We start from the raw sequence: 19,458 nt of genomic DNA on the forward strand, positions 1-19,458 counted from the left end.
TTAAAATGGTCAATGGTTCCCACACAATGTAATAAGCTCTGACTGAATACGCTAACTGCGTAACGCTGACTGACTATGCTAACTACGTAAGCTCCGGCTAGCCGCGAACGGGCGGGAACACGAGGCTTATACTGACAGGAATACCTGACTGACTACGCTAACTACGTAAGCTCTGGCTAGCTGCGAATGGGCGGGAACACTACGCTGATACTGACAGAGATGCTGACTACGCTGGCCGCTGAAACACTATGCTGTTTCTGACAGGGACGCTGCGCTGACTACGTAACTGCCGCCGTGAAACTACACAAGTACCCCTATTACACATAAAGCCACATGCCGTAGTGCCAATTACACACTATGCCGCACACCCTGATGCCAATTACACATTACGCCCCACACTGCAATGCTAATTACACTGTATGCCGCACACTGTGATGCTAATTACACATTATGCTGCACACCTTGATGCCCATTACACTCTACACTGTGATGCCCATTAAACATATGCCCCCACAGTGCCAGATATGCCCCCACAGTGCCAGATACACATATGCCCCCACAGTGCCAGATATGCCCCCACGGGATTTAGTCATTTGGTCTACAGCATCATGGTCGACAGTCATTAGGTCGACACCATTAGGTCGACATGGGAAAAAGGCCACATGGTTCTAGGTGGAAAGGTCATTAGTTTGACAGGTCATTAGTTCGACAGTGTCTAAGTTGACAATCACATGGTCGACAGAGGGTTTTTCATTATTATTTGAGCCGACATATGCCGACAGGGGGTATTTCATGCCCTACCATCCACTAGGGCGTGGTGGGAGAATAAAATAGTGTGCCCGAAGCATCACGAGCGCAGCGAGCGATGCAAGGGGATGCGGTGCACTTTAAACTGTGTACATGTTGACTGTGTTGATATTCGGGTCAAAAAACAAAACACGGGTGAAAACCCCCATGTCAACCTTTTGACTGTTGACCTAGACACTGTCGAATTAATGGCCTTTCAACCTAGAACCATGTTGACCTTTTCCCATGTCGACCTAAAGACTGTTGACCATCATGCTGTAGACCAAATGATCCCAACCCACCCCCACAGTGCTAGATACACAAATACTCCCACAGTGCCAGATACACATATGTCCCCACCAGGGGCTGGCTACAAGCAAGTGTCCCATCACCATCGCCATAATTTCACCACCCTACCCTCTTCCCTCTAGTATGCAGCAAGGATTAAACAATCCTTCCCCACACACACACACACAAATACAACAGAAATGGGTAAAGTACGCGCCGAAGGCGCGCTGCAAAAATTTACACTGTAATGCCCATTACACATAATGTCACACACCGTAATGCCCACTACACATAATGCCAACACCAAAATGCCTATTTCACATAAAGCCATAATTGTAATGCTAATTAAACATAATGCCACACACGGTAATGCCCACTACACATAATGCCAACACCGTAATGCCCATTACACATAATGCCAACACCGTAATGCCCATTACACATAATGCCAACACCAGAATGCCCATTACACATAATGCCACACACCGTAATGCCAATTACACATAATGCCCATTACACATAATGTCACACACCGTAATGCCCATTACACATAATGCCAACACCAAAATGCCAATTACACATAAAGCCATCACTGTAATGCTAATTAAACATAATGCCACACACGGTAATGCCCACTACACATAATGCCAACACCATAATGCCCATTACACATAATGCAATCACCGTAATGCCCATTACACATAATACCAACAACGTAATGCCCATAAAACATAATGCCACATGCTATAAAGCCCATTACACATAATGCCAATACTGTAATGCCCATTAAATATAATAAAGCCAATTACATATTATACCATATAACTGCTGCTTACCTACATGTGCATTGTCAGAAGTATATCACTTGTTGCCAGGGGTTACATGCTTCTCTCCAGGTATTTCATTCTTGTTGTCATGGGGATTTTTTGCCAGGGGGAGCCAGGGAACATGCTCATCGCCAAGGGGTTCTATCATTTAAATAGAGCGCCAGCGCTACCCGAATCCGCACTTCCGGGTAGCGCTGGCCGCGCTGTTCTATTCTGACCGACACTAGAGGTATGGTAGTACCTCTAGTGTCTGTCTCCTATATGGCGGCGGCCATTTTTGGAGAGGCCGTCGCCTTCCATTTGTGCGGCCAGGAAGCCGGGGAATGATTCAGCTGCAGCGTGATGGCCGCGGGCGGCAGCGTATGCAAGAAGCACACCGCGGCCCAGCGTGCACACAGTATTACCGGCCTGGGGGGCATGTGGCACCCTGCCCCCCGGCCCAGCCCGCCCCTGGTCCCCACAGTGCCAGATACACATATGCCCCAACAGTGCCTGAATCTCCCATCAGCAGAGTGCAACTCACCATTGTTGCTGTCTCCATCTGCTGCTGCTGTTGGGGGGGGGGGAGCGCAGTACATGCCCCTCCTGCCCTCACCACAGTCCGGGGTCCCCCTGGCCCGCTGTCCTGTGTCTCCTCTGCCACCACTGCTTCAGAGGGGAGGGGAGCGCTCAGCACAGGGGGGGGGGGAATCTCCTTCCCCCTCTGCAGCGGCGGCAGCGAAGGATAGTGAGGGGAAGGATAGACGCACAATGCACTCTTCTCTCTCCTCTCTGAACAGGATTGGCGGCGGGTGCAGCAGCACTGTTGATTTTGGTGTTATCCCACTGACTGGTGAGACCCGGTGCGAGGCCACGGCCATTATTCTGAGCATAGGCGGCGTGCTTTGGTCCTTTAGATAGTATGGGGTTTAGGCCTTTTGTTAATTTCAGTTTCAGGCCCATAAAGGCTAGGAGTTGTTTATTTGGCCTCACATGAGAACTACAGTACGTACTACTAGATATTCATATATCTAGTTATACTGTTGAATGCTCAGCAATAAACCAAAGGTTATACAAGCAGACGCTCACAGCATAAACACAATCCACAGAGGACTGTTAAATAGATGCAAGCATTTCTTAGAAATTCAGCATAGTTTGCATTGCAAGGCAGTAGTGTATGTTAGCCTGTAACATATTACATAATGGTATGTATTCAGTGTTGGTCGTTAGTTTTTTTCTGTCTAAAACAGCATATTTTCCACCTGAAAAAAAAGTCTAGTTGATTTAGACCAGGGGTCCTCAAACTACGGCCCGCGGGCCAGATGCGGCCCGCTGAGGACTGTTATGCGGCCCGCCTGGTTTGCCGCTGCCCAAGCGCTGGCGCGGCAATCACTGTCACTTGCCTCAAAGCCGGGAGCCGGGAGGATGGACAGGCAGGCCGGCTGGCGAATGGACGGGCGGGGGCGTGGCCTGGGGCGTCAGGGGAAGCAGCAGTGTCTGATGGTCCGACCCGTCTCCCTGCTTAAGCTTCTCCTATGCGTGTGACATCATCATGTCACACGCTGTGGCTGGAGAGAGGAGAGTAGCTTCCAGAATCAGAGAGAGGAGCCGGACGAGAAGCCAGCAGGGAGGGAGCAGTGGCACTGAGCAGACACTGACAGTGTCCCAGTCCGCACACAGTCTACTCTTGACTGTGTTCTTATTGTTAGAGGTGCATTTTTTTAAACTAAAATATTTAAAATGATATATATATATATATATATATATATATGTGTACATATATATATATATATATATATATATATATATATACTGTATATATATATATATATATATATATATGTACACTGCGCAGCATGCACTGTACATCCCCTGCCCCTGTCTGTTGTGGTGGCTGCTGTTACTGTGTACAATTGTACACAGTAACGGCAGCCACCACAACAGACAGGCGCGGGGGATGTACAGTGCATACTGCGTAGTGTGTGTGTATATATATATATATATATATTTATATATATATATATATATATATATATATAGTAGGAATAAGACAACGGCACTCAGAGGTCTTGGTAGAAGAAATGTGTATTCAAAGATACAAGCTGCTGACGTTTCGGAGCTTTCGCTCCTTTATCAAAGCATGTGGGTGAGACAGTGTAAAAGTGTGAGGTCTTACCTTAAATAGGATGTCTTCCCGCCGGTGTCCCGTGTGGGTCCCCGCCCACTGGTCACGCTGCTTTCCGGAAAACGGAAGTTGGCCATGGCCGGATCTTAGGTGGGGGGAGATGTTCTGGCGCTATGCGTGACCCGCAAGCGTCTTGGTCTCATAGGTGATCTCCCCCGCATTACTTGTCTATAGTGCGTCTCAGCTGGCGGGGAACCTAAAACGGGTGCACGGGGTGAAAAAGACATTAGCATATGTGCAATTTAGGTTATATGCATATCATGTTAAGTGTGCATAACATTTGCTGTGCATAAAATGGCATAGTACAGTATCGACATATTACTCCAGAAAAAACGTGAAAAACAACACTAATAAAAATTGCGTGATACATCTATCATAAATTTATGTAAGGGAGAATGTATGTCTGCTGTATCCAATATTGATTAAAGTGCTAGTGCTAATGGTATGTGCATATATTGAATAAAGAAAAACTTTAAAAACCAGGTACAGCGCTTGTTGCTGTGTACATATGTGCACACTACAAGGTGTGCTTTCACTATTTTTGATACTGATGCGCTATGTGCGCATACTAGTTACTAAACTATTGAGGGTGATATTCCTGATGAAGGCATCTATGTGTCTACTTAAATGCAGTGTTATAATGGTTAGGGATCACTTTTAGAACTAATGCGGGTGCTGCCAATCTCAATCGTACTCTAAGTGGCTGCTGCACTACATCTAATGTACTGGTGGTTAGTTCACCGAGGTTGTGCTCATGGTTCTGAACCCCGCTTTTAGACTTAGAGCAGAGTCCCCAATGGCAACCTCTCGTTCAGTCCATTCGGTTTCGTGGCCTCTAGCCGAAATATCCATTTTGTTTCCAGTCTCAGTAGATTGCCACCTCTGTCACCTCCCCTGATGGATTCCGGGACTTGGTCGATGGCCATGTGTCTTAGGTCACTTTGTTTGTGCTTAAGGAGGGCAAAATGCTTGGCAACGGGCTGTTCATTCTCCTTGCCCTCCAGGGCTGCCTTAATTGCCGACCTATGCATGGCCATTCTCTCCCTCATGTTTCTGACTGTTTTTCCCACGTATAGCTTGTTGTAGGGACACTGTATCACGTATACTATATGTGTTGACCTGCACGTGAGGGTATGCCTGATCTGGAACTTCTTTCCGGACACTGGATGGGTAAATGTGCCTCCTGTTATCATGCTTTCGCATGTCGTGCATTTCAAGCACTTATAGCACCCGGGGGGTTTGGATAGAAAGTGTTTTTTAGGTTCAGCTTCTGCAAATCCGGTTATGTCGCTATGGACTATGGTGTCCCTTACGCTTTTCCCTCTGGTGTAGCAGAGCATCAGTCTTTTCTTGTTTAGGCCATGCAAGCTTTTGTCAGTTTTGACGATGGGCCACAAGGCCCTTGTTGCTCTGGGAAGGATAGCACTGCTTATGTTTAGTTTGGTGATGAAGGGAATTACATCTTCTTTAGTTCCCTTCTTAGTGCTACCTGGGTTAAGTAGGGTACCTCTGTCCAGCTGTATTATTTCGGTTTTTTGTTGTTTCAGCAGGGCCTCGTCGTACCCCCTCTGCACGAACTTTGAGACAAACCCATCCAGTATCTCCGGGAGTAATTCTGGTTCACTGACAATCCTTGCTGCCCTGAGCATCTGGGATTTTGGCAACGCTCTTTTGAGGGCCACTGGATGGAAGCTATTTGCTTGTAAGATGGTATTTTTGTCAGTGGGTTTGGTGTATAGGGTCGTTTTCAGGACCGTCCCTTCCAGGATTACTCTTTCGTCCAAATAGTTGATGGACTCTTTTGAATATTGCATGGTCAACTTTATGGGGGAAGGCATCCCATTAATGTTGTCGACCAGGTCTCGCAACTCCTGTTTCGGTGTTCAGCAGAAGCTGAACCTAAAAAACACTTTCTATCCAAACCCCCCGGGTGCTATAAGTGCTTGAAATGCACGACATGCGAAAGCATGATAACAGGAGGCACATTTACCCATCCAGTGTCCGGAAAGAAGTTCCAGATCAGGCATACCCTCACGTGCAGGTCGACACATATAGTATACGTGATACGGTGTCCCTGCAACAAGCTATACGTGGGAAAAACAGTCAGAAACATGAGGGAGAGAATGGCCATGCATAGGTCGGCAATTAAGGCAGCCCTGGAGGGCAAGGAGAATGAACAGCCCGTTGCCAAGCATTTTGCCCTCCTTAAGCACAAACAAAGTGACCTAAGACACATGGCCATCGACCAAGTCCCGGAATCCATCAGGGGAGGTGACAGAGGTGGCAATCTACTGAGACTGGAAACAAAATGGATATTTCGGCTAGAGGCCACGAAACCGAATGGACTGAACGAGAGGTTGCCATTGGGGACTCTGCTCTAAGTCTAAAAGCGGGGTTCAGAACCATGAGCACAACCTCGGTGAACTAACCACCAGTACATTAGATGTAGTGCAGCAGCCACTTAGAGTACGATTGAGATTGGCAGCATCCGCATTAGTTCTAAAAGTGATCCCTAACCATTATAACACTGCATTTAAGTAGACACATAGATGCCTTCATCAGGAATATCACCCTCAATAGTTTAGTAACTAGTATGTGCACATAGCGCATCAGTATCAAAAATAGTGAAAGCACACCTTGTAGTGTGCAAATATGTACACAGCAACAAGCGCTGTACCTGGTTTTTAAAGTTTTTCTTTATTCAATATATGCACATACCATTAGCACTAGCACTTTAATCAATATTGGATACAGCAGACATACATTCTCCCTTACATAAATTTATGATAGATGTATCACGCAATTTTTATTAGTGTTGTTTTTCACGTTTTTTCTGGAGTAATATGTCGATACTGTACTATGCCATTTTATGCACAGCAAATGTTATGCACACTTAACATGATATGCATATAACCTAAATTGCACATATGCTAATGTCTTTTTCACCCTGTGCACCCGTTTTAGGTTCCCCGCCAGCTGAGAAGCACTATAGACAAGTAATGCAGGGGAGATCACTTAGGAGACCAAGACGCTTGCGGGTCACGCATAGCGCCAGAACATCTCCCCCCACCTAAGATCCGACCATGGCCAACTTCCGTTTTCCGGGAAGCAGCGTGAGCAGCGGGCGGGGACCCACACGGGACACCGGCGGGAAGACATCCTATTTAAGGTAAGACCTCACACTTTTACACTGTCTCACCCACACGCTTTGATAAAGGAGCGAAAGCTCCGAAACGTCAGCAGCTTGTATCTTTGAATACACATTTCTTCTACCAAGACCTCTGAGTGCCGTTGTCTTATTCCTACTGCATCCATCATCGCTAAGGCCACCGGGGCAGCTGCATTGAGGAGGAGAGTGCCAGGCCGCATCCCCTATCTATATATATATATATATATATATGTTTTTTTTGATTCGATACAACCCTCCTGCGTTCGCCTTTCTGTTTGAACTATAGTCCGGCCCTCCAACAGTCTGAGGGACAGTGAACTGGCCCCCGATTTGAAAAGTTTGAGGACCCCTGATTTAGACTATTCAAGTCATTTTTTCTAGACAAAAGCATTTCACCTGTCAACTCCTTTCGTTTGCCTCCCCTGTCTAGATGATTCATTTATGCCCCTTTCAGACTGCACATATTAACCGGTACATTGCCGTTTTTTTTTTACCGTTTCAAAACGGTAATATGTGCAGTCAAAACAGTAAAAAAGCAGGGTCCTACCCGTTTCAGACCCGTTTTTTTGCTATCTGAATGGGTCTAAAACGGTACCCAGGCAGCAGTGAGCACTGTTGGTCCCCAGCGCCGTGCATATTAATAAGTCGGCCGCTCATTATATATGTGCATATGTAATGAGCGGACGGCTCATTAAATATGCACAGCGCTGTCTCAGAGAGGACCAGCTAATGCTCAGTGTACCCTGCCTCAGGTACTGGGGGATGAAGGGGTATGAGGGGAGTAGTATCCCTCCCCCCATTTACCTCCAGCAGTCAGCGAGTGTCAGCAGATCCCTCATTCCTCTCTCTGCTATTGGCCTGAGTATGCTCTCTCCGTGAGTGCACCTCCCTCTCCCATGCTGGCTGTCAGCATCACACCTGCATCCAGGGGTGCCAGAATGTTTTTTTAAGGTTGGGGGAGTAGGATATAATCTCTGTTTTGTGCCCCTAAATTTGTGTTATGCCAGCAACGATGGGGGGGAGGTGAAGCAAGTGAAGCATGGCTCTCGCTAGCATACTGTATACATATACATATATATTCAAAAACAGATTTGCAGTACAGTAATTGCTTGTACCAAGAGAACAAACTGTGAGAGCTGGTTACCACAAGAAATCATAATAATACCAGGCACAATCTCCGCTAGGCGGCCATACCATCACCACGAGTCCCTGGGAAGCCACAATTGTCCCCCACAATAAAATAAAATAAAACACATTGTTCCCCACAAACAAATTAATACACATTATTCCCCACTGGAACTAAATAAAAACCACAGACCAGCACAAAATAAATACCTAAGCATCCATTCTGTCAGCTGCAGATGGCAGCTGCACTCTCATTCTGCCGCTGTGTTGGAATCTCCCTGGAGCCAGCCCTGATTATATGGCAGAGGGCCGGCTGCAACAGGTAGGGAGGGGTCAGATAGCTGGCTGCAACAGGTAGGGAGGGGTCAGACTACTGGCTGCAACAGGTAGGGAGGGGTTAGAGAACAGGCTGCAACAGGTAGGGAGGGGTCAGACGGCAGGCTGTGACAGGTAGGGAGGGGTCAGTGGACAGGCTGCAACAGGTAGGGAGGGGTCAGACGGCAGGCTGTAACAGGTAGGGAGGGGTTAGAGGACAGGCTGCAACAGGTAGGGAGGGGTCAGACGGCAGGCTGTGACAGGTAGGGAGGGGTCAGAGGACAGGCTGTGACAGGTAGGGAGGGGTCAGAGGGCAGGCTGCAACAGGTAGGGAGGGGTCAGAGGGCAGGCTGCAACAGGTAGGGAGGGGTTAGAGGAGAAGGCTAGAACTGGGAGGGAGGGGTTATAGGCAGTGTCGGACTGGGGCCCACCAGGGAAATGCACTCATATGGGCCCACCGAGGGGCGGGGTAATTTACTCTAAGGGTTGTGGCCTCCTGACCAGAGAGGTGTGTCTGCCCATGCCTTTCCTGTCTCCTAGGGTCCTCTTCGGGCTGTACATTCTTTTGAGCCTTGTTTCCTATTCCCATTGTTTCCTTTATGCTGCAGACTGAGGCGGGTGACTGCAGGCACTGCTATGATCATTGGCTGCACACACACTGTGGCTGCAGCAGTTGGCTCTGGCGGTGCACTGCTACCCTCTCTGCGGCTGCATACCAGCCAGATTCCTGAACACACTGCATGGGCTACACTGCGCCAGGCTTCAGGACTGAGACTGAGCATAATATAACAAAATTATTACCAGCCCTGCTTCTCTCCCCACTGCTTGTAATAATTATGTGGGTGAGGTTATGCAGGGGCTGGCAACTTTCAGTTTGGGGGGCAAATGGTACGAAGTGGCCCATGGATTTTCTACCAGCCCATCACGTATATCTCCCTTACTGTCCACTCCATAGCTGTGTCATATGGGGGGGGGGGGGGGGTATTCTTCAATCTGTTCCAATATTTCCTGACACGGGAAATATCAATATGGCGAGTATTTACGAACCCTGCTCTCTGAAAAAATTTACACTATAATGCCAATTACACATAATGCCACACATGTAATGTCCTTTAACATAATGCCACACACCGCAAAAATTTACACTATAATGCCAATTACATATAATTCCACATACTGTAATGCCCATAAAACATATACATACACACACACACACTTGGAAATATCCCAGGATTAAAATGATTTTTTCACTGCAACAGAAGTCTCCTGAGTGCCGCTATTTGCAAATGAATATGCTGACAATTTCTGCCAAAGAGGGCACCAGAGTCATTACTTATTAATGCAAGGAGTGCCAGGATCAAGCTGCATATATATACAGTACATATATATATATATATATATATATATATATATATATATATATATATATATATATAGGCATTATGTTAAAGGGCATTAAGGTGTGTGGAATTATGTTTAATGGGCATTACGGTGTGTGGCATTATGTGTAATGGGCATTACGGTATGTGGCATTATGTGTAATGGGCATTACGGTATGTGGCATTATGTGTAATGGGCATTACGGTGTGTGGCATTATGTTTAATGGGCATTACAGTATGTGGAATTATATGTAATGGGCATTACGGTGTGTGGCATTATGGTGTGTGTCATTATGTTAAACTACATTACATGTGTACAAGGACATGCAAAAGGAGCCTTGATAAAGACCGTATAGCGGTTGAAACGCGTCGGCGTTCCCCAGAGAGGTGCTACCGGCTGTTACTTGGTGCTTATCCGCGGACTTGTGGACCAGAGTATATGCTGCCCGGGCTGCCGCCCTGACTTCACTAACACGCGTTTGAACTGTTCCTTAACCAGACAGTTCCATCACATCTGGTAAAAACCATTTCAGCTGTTACCTCAAAGGGGGGGACTTTTGTGCCTGTGTGCCAAAATCTTCTTATCTGTCAAACAAGTTTTTTTATGTAATAGGAATTTTTCCATTTTATGTTATTTCGAATCAATTAAAACTGTGTTACACTATTATTGCAACTTTTTCTTTTTCATATGGATCTATGATATACTAAGCTATATTGAAGGGAATCTTATTGATTTAAAGGATCTAATATAATATAAGGTACGCGCAGGTGGAGGTTTAAAAACACTCTTCTTGTCCTACATTACATGTGTGGCAAGTTGGTTCGAGCAACAAAGGACATTACATTCGAGCAACAAAGCAACAAACATTCGAGCAACAAAGGACATTACATGTGTGGCAAGTTGGTTCGAAACGTTGAGTATAACTGCCGTTTTCCTGCCTTTATTTGAGTCAAGTGCCGCCGTCTGTATACTATATTTAAAACCCCATGGGGGGGTCTGTGGATGGCACCGCCACTTTGAAAATTTATTGCAGAGGATGTGTATATATATATATATATATATATAAAGTCCAGTGGGGAGCTGCACATCCTCTGCAATAAATTTTCAAAGTGGCGGTGCCATCCACAGACCCCCCCCATGGGGTTTTAGATATAGTATACAGACGGCGGCACTCAACTCAAATAAAGGCAGGAAAACGGCAGTTATACTCAACGTTTCGAACCAACTTTATTGGGTTCTTCTTCAGGATATAAAAGACATAACACATAACACATACATTTATACATACCACCGAGTACCGCCCCATACCGAAATTCCCGCCGTTCACGGCTGTCCACGGTCGCGCACTGACGTCAGACGTTCCTGCGCATCACATGCGCGTCATTGCGTCAGCGTCACGGCGCTCCCCGCAAGCTGGACCCAGCGTATGTTACCTAAACAACATGTAAACAATGCGGCTTACAAAGCCAGCTACATTAAACTGCAATAATTACTACCACATTTAGAAAACAATGGAGTATGCAATGTTGCTAGGCACTGGGGGAAAAAAACATTATTACAATATTAAAACCATAAAAATAAATAACAGTGCGAAAACAGTATAAAACTGTTACATAACGCCCAAAACATAATCATTACAAAAAAGACATAAAAGTACATAAAAAAATATTTAAAAAATGTAAAAAAAAAATATATTCCCACAACACAGCGGTGAATCAATACAAAAATAAAAAATACAAAAGAAAAAGAAAAGAGAAACTGGATGCTGCATAATAGAACCCGATATCAATATAAACATAAATCACTAAGAGGTATTTACCCCTATCAAAAGAAATTTCTATAGTCAGCATATTAGAGGAACCTTCTCAAGGAATCCTAGCTGGAATTATTGTGAAACCCATATGCATGCTACCAGAAATAGTGTAGTCCATTACTCTCATTCAACCCTCTAGGAGAGAGGGTATTAAGGCGATGAATCCATTGGGCTTCACACTTTAACAAAGCTTTAGACCAGGCATGTCCAACGTTGGCCCTCCAGATGTTGTGAAACTACACATCCCAGCATGCTTTGCCACAGTTTTCCTATTAGAGAATGCTAAAACTATTGCAAAGCATGCTGGGATGTGTAGTTTCAAAACATCTGGAGGGCCAACGTTGGACATGCCTGCTTTAGACCTATTCCCCCCATGTAATGATGCAGGGATATGGTCAATGATCATGTATTTAAGCATGGGTATGGTATGATGGGCCTCCAGAAAGTGGCGAGACACCCGCTGGTCGCTGGAGCCTTTTTCTAGAGCTAACTTGATTGAAGAGCGGTGCCCCGCCATATGTTCGCGCAGTGTACATTGTGTCTTACCAATATAATGCAATGAACACAGACACTTAATCATGTAAACTATATATTTAGTGGTGCACGTAACACAATGTCTGATGCAGTAGCGTTTGCCGCTCAATGGATGGCAGAAGGTGTCACCAGTCATGAGGGCCCTACAATTAGCGCAACCCAGACACTTAAAACATCCTAATTTGGCAGACAGAAATTGTTCACTACTCGACTCCCTGAGCTTAGAAACGTCAGTCTTCATGACAATGTCGCGCACACTCCTCCCTCTTGTGTAACATGGCATTATCCTCGTATCTGACAGGCTCAGAGAGGCGTCCATTTGTATCAATGGCCATAGTTTCTTAGTAATGGAGCTAACAGTAGAACTAGCAGTACTAAAATGGTTGACCTATGGTAGTTTTTTACTTTTAACAGAATGATCCTGATACAGTAGCAGAGATGACCTAGATCCGGCCATAGCTTTGGCCTTGGCCTCACATAAGAGTTTGTAGCCATAACCCCGTTCCCGGATATTAAAATTGCACTATGGGTGTAACAGAGCACCCCAGTTGGAACAGATCAGAACTGTTGAACCAAAATTCCCTTAGGGACCCTAAGTTAGGGTCATTGTGTAACATTATCTGACAGGGACCAAGTTTATTTATGAACATACTGTCTGAAGGCGTGTGGGCTCTGTCTGTGCCTAATGTGGGCCAGACAGGTAGGCACTGGGTAGGCAGGCTCCTGAGTAGCTCTCTGTGCACTGTGCGGCGCGGGAGTCTCCGTCTGACGTCAGACGCTGCACAGAGCACACGCTGCCTGGCTCCAGGCTCCAATATGGCGGCTTCCTGCTCGACCGTGCACATGCCTGGAGCCAGCTGCAGCGCTGACACTGACAGGCAAGTGAGCAGCAGGCTGCGGATGGTTTATGCGCAGGTTTGGCGGTGGAGAACACTGCCGGCGGCGACTTACCGGGCCGGTGGCAGGCACAGGCTCCACCCTTCTTCAAAAGTGGGAGTAGTTCTGAACCAATGGGGCCCACCAGGGAATCTCCCGGTCCCCCGCCAGGCCAGTCTGAGCCTGGTTATAGGACAGGCTGCGACAGGTAGAAAGGGGTCAGACAGCAGGATGCAACAGGTAGGGAGGGGTCAGAGGGCATTCTGCGACAGGTAGTGAGGGGTCAGAGGGCAGGCTGCAACAGGTAGGGAGGGGTCAGGCGGCAGACTGCAACAGGTAGGGAGGGGTTAGAGGACAGGCTGCAAAAGGTAGGGATGGATCAATGGCAGGCTGCGACAAGTAGGGAGGGGTCAGAGGACAGGCTGCGACAGGTAGGGAGGGGTCAGAGGGCAGGCTGCAACAGGTAGGGAGGGGTTAAAGGACAGGCAGCAACAGGTAGGGAGGGGTTAGAAGACAGGCTGTGACAGATAGTGAGGGGTCAGACAGCAGGCTGCAACAGGTAGGGAGGAGTCAGAGGGCAGGCTGCAAACAGGTAGGGAGGGGTTAGAGGACAGGCAGCAACAGGGAGGGAGGGGTTAGAGGACAGGCAGCAACAGGGAGGGAGGGGTTATAGGACATGCTGTGACAGGTAGTCAGGGGTCAGATAACTGGCTGCAACAGGTAGGGAGGGGTCAGAGGGCATTCTGCGACAGGTAGGGAGGGGTTAGAGGACAGGCTGCAACAGGTAGGGAGGGGTCAGAGGGCAGGCTGCAACAGGTAGGGAGGGGTCGGAGGGCAGGCTGCAACAGGTAGGGAGGGGTCAGAGGGCAGGCTGCGACAGGTAGGAAGGGGTCAGAGGGCAGGCTTCGACAGGTAGAGAGGGGTCAGAGGGTAGGCTGCGACAGGTAGGGAGGGGTCAGGCTATAATATAAAGGCAGTGCTCCAAATCTATCAATGCCCGGGTGACTGCATAGTAGGCTCTATTCCTGAGGGAGTGGGTCGATGGGAGGTTTTGCGCAGGGGGGGCACAATGGGGTCTGCAATGGAATTAAGCATTTAGGTAAGGGTGGGAAGAGGGGAGGGACGTGTGAGGTGAGAGGAAAGAAGGGGGCAGGGCTAGTGTTAGGAGATGCCAGCCCACATCTGATTCCTCCAAATGAATGCAGTGTAGGGATGGTTGGTCTTCCACCATCGTATCTTTCAATGCGATGGTCACCAACCATTGCATCAAAAGAATTCAAAAGAAAAAAATTCATATGATTGGTGCATGCGCAAAAAAAAAAATACCTTTTTTGCATGTGCGCAACCATCTTCAGCCCAGCCACGCATGTGCATAAGCACTGCATCGTGGCTGGCTGGGAGGGGGACCATCGGAACACCATTGAATGTTTACCATTCGATGGTGGCAAACATCGGAATGCCACCATCGAATGGTAAAACTACTAACCTCGGAAAAAAAACATCGATGGTAGTGAACCATCGCAATTCGATGTCCATTCCTATTGCAGGATAGTCACTGTAGTGGCAGACTAGAGCTGTCAGAGCAGCTAGGGGGAGGAAAGACACCAGCTGGCAGGTACAAGTGCTTCTCAAAAGGTCAGTACTGGCCCCCTCTCTGATCCTGTCGCTGCCCGTTTAGGAGCAGTACCCAGCCCCCCGCCCTGATCCTGCTGCTGCCTGTTTAGGAGCAGTAGTAGGTAGCGGCGCCTGCAGACCCCGCTTCCCTGAACCATTCAGCGGTGCAGCGGTTTGCTTGCCGCTCCTCTACTCCACTACTGCGCCTCCTCCATAATTGCGGGGGTTCAGGCACCTCCATTCCGACTCCCCTGCCTGCACCCCTGTAACCTGTGGGCGCCGGCGGCAGGTACGCGGTGGAGCAGAAGCTGACAGCAGGGAGCGTGAGGGTGGTGGGGCAGGCCAGGCATACAGGAGCTGTCACAGCCCAGCACTTAAGCGCCGGGGCTGCCACGGGGGATCCGATCCAACACTGCTTGGGAGGATTCCGCTACACATTGCGGCTGGCAGCGGAGGGGAACTTTCGTGTGCGTGTGTGTGGAGGAGCGGACGCAGGTGCAGCGGTAGTAGTACGGGGGACACAGTGGGGAGGAACTCTGTACACACGTCTTGCTCCGCACACACGTCCTCACCAATATTATGCCTAGGGAGGGAGAGGGGACACACAGCCGCCAGGTAAGGGTGTGTGAATGCAGCGCACCACAGCACATCTCCTGCAGAAGCTAATGGCGGCGGAGTGTAACATCTAGGCGGCTTGTACATGCCCCCTTCCATCCTCAGTCCTCACTGGTGTTTTAACGCCAGGAGGCTCTCCGCAAAGAATTCACCCTGAATACACGGAATAATGGAGATGTACTAAAAAGGATGATTGCAGAAAGGGATAATCGGAATAATTGCCTGCAGTTCACCTCCAATACACTAGATGTCACAATTTTTACTGATTTCAACCATTAGGAACTAAATAAAAAAGGCTAAACGTCAAATTATATGTCAGTCAGACCACCTAAGTGTCTTTTATCCTTACATTTGCAGTAAAATATGTGTTATCCCATGTTTATTGTATATTACAATACATGTACCTATATTGGGCAGCATGGATGGTGTGATGGTTAGCATTACTGCCTCACAGTGCTGAGATCATGGGTTCGATCCCCATCATTTCTCTAACTGTGCGGAGTTTGTATATTCTCCCTCTGCTTGTGTGGGTTTACTCCGGGTACTCCAGTTTCCTCCCACAATCCAAAAATATACAGATAGATTAATTGGCTTCCAACAAAAATTAACCCTAGACATACCTCCCAACTTTTGAAGTTGGGAGGTCGGGACGTTCGCGCGGCGAAGCCGTGCTCCCGAAAAGGGGGCGTGGCCTCGAGAAAAGGGGGCGTGGCCTCACGGTGTGCCGCGAACTCCGGCCACGCCCCCGTTTTCGCCGCTCGTCGGCGCTGAATAGATGCTGTGCGCATGCGCACAGCGTCTATTCTCGGCAAGCTGGGGGGGCTCCCAACTGTCCCCCCCCATCGCGGGACAATGGCGGCCCCGGGCGGGACGCGGGAACGTCCCCGAATATCGGGACGTTCCCGCGGAAATCGTGACAGTTGGGAGGTATGCCTAGAATGTCTGTGTGCGTGTACATGTGGTAGGGAATATAGATTGTAAGCTCCACTGGTGCAGGGACTGATGTGAATGTTCAAATATTCTCTGTAAAGCTCTGCGGAATATGTGTGAGCTATATAAGAAACTGTTAATAAATAAATAAATATTGTCAATTTCCAGTGGGATGATGGTTATATTTTTTTTATTTAGGTGGGATGATTAGGTTTTTATACCCGATATGTATACCTGGGCTTGTTCTCTATGCATTTCCAGGGGGATGATGGTGATAACTTTTTTATTTAGGTGGGATGATCAAGTTTTTTAGTGCAGATATGCATGCCTGGGACTGTTTTCTATGCGTTTCCAGTGGGATGATGGCAATGTTTTTTTTAATTTACGTGGGATGATCAGTTTTTTATCGCAGATATGTATACCTGGGGCAGTTTTTTATGCGTTTCCTGTGGGATGATGGAGATATCTTTTTCTCTTTCAATGGTCCTGGTGACACAGCTCACATTGGGATGAAGGAGGGTCCGGAGGAGCCAAGCACCTATGCTAAAAGCTTTGAGAGGTAGGCTCCTCCCTCTCCATCCCAGACTCCTCAGTTATGCTATGCTGAAAGGGCTGCAGGGCAGCCTGAAGATTAGAGATAGGTGTTTTTAATTTTACACTTAGTGAGGTAGGGAACAGGGTGAGGATTCTATTAGAATCTTCACACTGTCAGCGCAGCAGGGGCTGACAGAAGCGCGTCCTGTCAGCTCCCTACGATCAGAGAGACACTGTCTGGTCTCTCTATGCAGGGCTTTTCAGCCTCCTTGGAGAGGCTGCCTGGGCCCCGGAGTGTCCCCAAACCGGCTCCTCGCAGGGGGGGATCATGGGGGACGGGCGCTCCGTGATGGCGACGGCCATTTTCTATGGGGCTTGCAATGCTGAATTCTTAGAGATAGCAGGTTGCGACAGGGCCTAAGGGCGAATCCAAGTTGTCCCATAACGGAGGGGAGAATCCACATGCTGGGAGCAGCTACAGGGGATGTTTTGGCACCAAATCGCCGCAGACCCCGCTGAAGCAGGGACAAATGGTCTCTTCCCTCTCTCTGCTTGGCGCCGTTTTGGGAGACGCTGACTGCGGAGCTGAAATGCTGTATCCTGCAGAGGGACTGATTCTCCTGGGCATCGCCATCCCCACTATCCGGAGAAGGTGTCCGGTGGCTTCAGACAGATAAGTATTGGCTTTACATTGACTTGGTACTTTTCGCCTGGCATTTTGCACTGTGTGGTTTTTTAATCATAACAGAAAGGCAGTCTGCAGCCTTGGAGGAGGGAGCCCTTAACACATTGAGCGCAAAGTACAAAGTTTGTGCACTAGCATTAACCCCTGAACAGATGACTCAAGGGGATATGTGCCCTGTTTGCGCAGCTGTGAGACCCATGGGTGCCACAAATCAGAGGGCAGAGCAGACAGAACAAGCATGGGCTACGGCTCTTGGCAGATCAGTTACTGCTTTAGTGCAGTTGTTAGATAAGCAGAAGGATGAAATGGTGAGATCTCCTAGACCTATGTCATCCTCTCAACATTCTTCTGGTTATTTTCCATTGACACAGGCTGAACCAGTTTTGCTGCAAGTGATGCAGGATACAGCTAAGGGTATTAGCAGATTTAATGCACTTCTGGATAAGTTTGACAAGGATCCACATTCTCACTCATCTCTCCCGGCATTGGATGATTCTGGGGAGGAGGGGGAGTGCGGTTATGATGTACCCTGGGAGCAGGGTGATGATGGCTCTTCTGTCCCCGGTGTGGAGGACTTAATCTTAGCTGTAAAACAATCTTTAAGCTTATCTGATGGTAACAAAACTCCTGCTAAAGGGGTGTTTAATAGACAGCGAAAAGAGGCTGTTACCTTTCCGTCAGATGAGGGTTTGCAAGACCTGTTGGAAGGGGCTTGGAAAACGCCAGATAAGAGGCTTCAGATGCCTAAGAGATTTTTAGCCTTTACCCTATGGGAGAGGAGCATGTAAATCTTTGGGAAAAGGTCCCTTTGGTTTATGCACCGGTAGCCAGATTGTCTAAAGCTACGGTACTTCCCGTTCAAGGGGGTGCTGCATTTACGGAACCTGTTGAGAAAAAGCTGGAAGGAAATCTTATAGCAATTTTTGAAGGTGTGGGTTTTGCCATTAGACCTATTATTGCTACAGCATGGGTTTTGAAGGTCATGATTGTGTGGGCAAATGCCATGTGTGCAATGGTGCATTCAGATCCAGGTATCTTAATTCTGGCTGAAAAATTAAAGGCTGCGGCAGAGTATAATTTAGAGGCTGGAGAAGAGGCACTCAAAATGGCTTCCAGAGTTTCTGCGGTCTCTGTTAATGCTAGAAGAGTGTTGTGGCTCAAGGCCAGGGAGGCGGATAATAAGTCCAAAAAGTCCTTGGAAGCGTTGGCTTTTAAAGGGAATCTCCTGTTTGGTTCCGAATTGGAGGACATTATTAAACAGGCCACAGGGTGGAAAAGTACTTTTCTACCCGCTCCTGCCGCCAAACAGCACTCTACGTTCTCGGCCTTTTGGTCGTCCTTTGGTCCCTCCCCTAGAGGATGTGCGTCCTTTAAAGGTCAATCCTACAGAGAAAAATTCCAGTCGGGAAAGGGAAGTCCCCTAAGTCCCGCTTTGGCGCTTTCAATAAGAAAGAGCACCAAAGGTGAGGAAAAATCCTCAGCATGACAACAAGGAGACTCCCCTTTCTGTCTCAGAGTGGGGGGTCGCCTCCTGCAATACAGGGAAACTTGGGCCTTACTGGAACAGGATCCTTGGGTCTTGGATGTAATTTCTCTAGGATACAAGATAAACTTGAGAGGTTTACCACCAAAGCGGTTCCTTCCTATACCATTGCCAAAAGAGGCACGTTTAAGAAAAGCCCTACTCTGTCTCTTCAGGAAAAATGTGTAGTGGTCCCTTTACCGCGGGAGGAGCGGAAGAAGGGGTTTTACTCTATTCTTTTCCTAGTACCCAAACCGGACGGATCTTTCAGACCCATTCT

General features: G+C 47.8%; 1 protein-coding gene across 4 annotated transcripts in view; it reads left to right on the forward strand.

Annotated features, from left to right (window-relative positions):
- The window catches only part of LOC146026250 (flavin-containing monooxygenase 5-like), a 138,870-nt gene that overhangs the window by 39,956 nt on the left and 79,456 nt on the right, over positions 1-19,458 (forward strand). Inside the window, exon 1 of one of the 4 annotated variants that reach the window (XM_083156741.1) lies at positions 14,798-14,913. The exons of 2 other annotated variants lie outside the window; for them this stretch is intronic. The gene's annotated coding sequence lies outside the window, so the exon portion shown is untranslated. Of the gene's footprint in view, positions 1-14,797; positions 14,914-15,369; positions 15,388-19,458 lie in introns of those variants that run through there. One more of the 4 variants, XM_083156743.1, reaches the window with a different exon arrangement.

Source organism: Crinia signifera, chromosome 8, assembly GCF_055691185.1.
Source record: "Crinia signifera chromosome 8, ASM5569118v1, whole genome shotgun sequence".
NCBI classification, from domain to species: domain Eukaryota; kingdom Metazoa; phylum Chordata; class Amphibia; order Anura; family Myobatrachidae; genus Crinia; species Crinia signifera.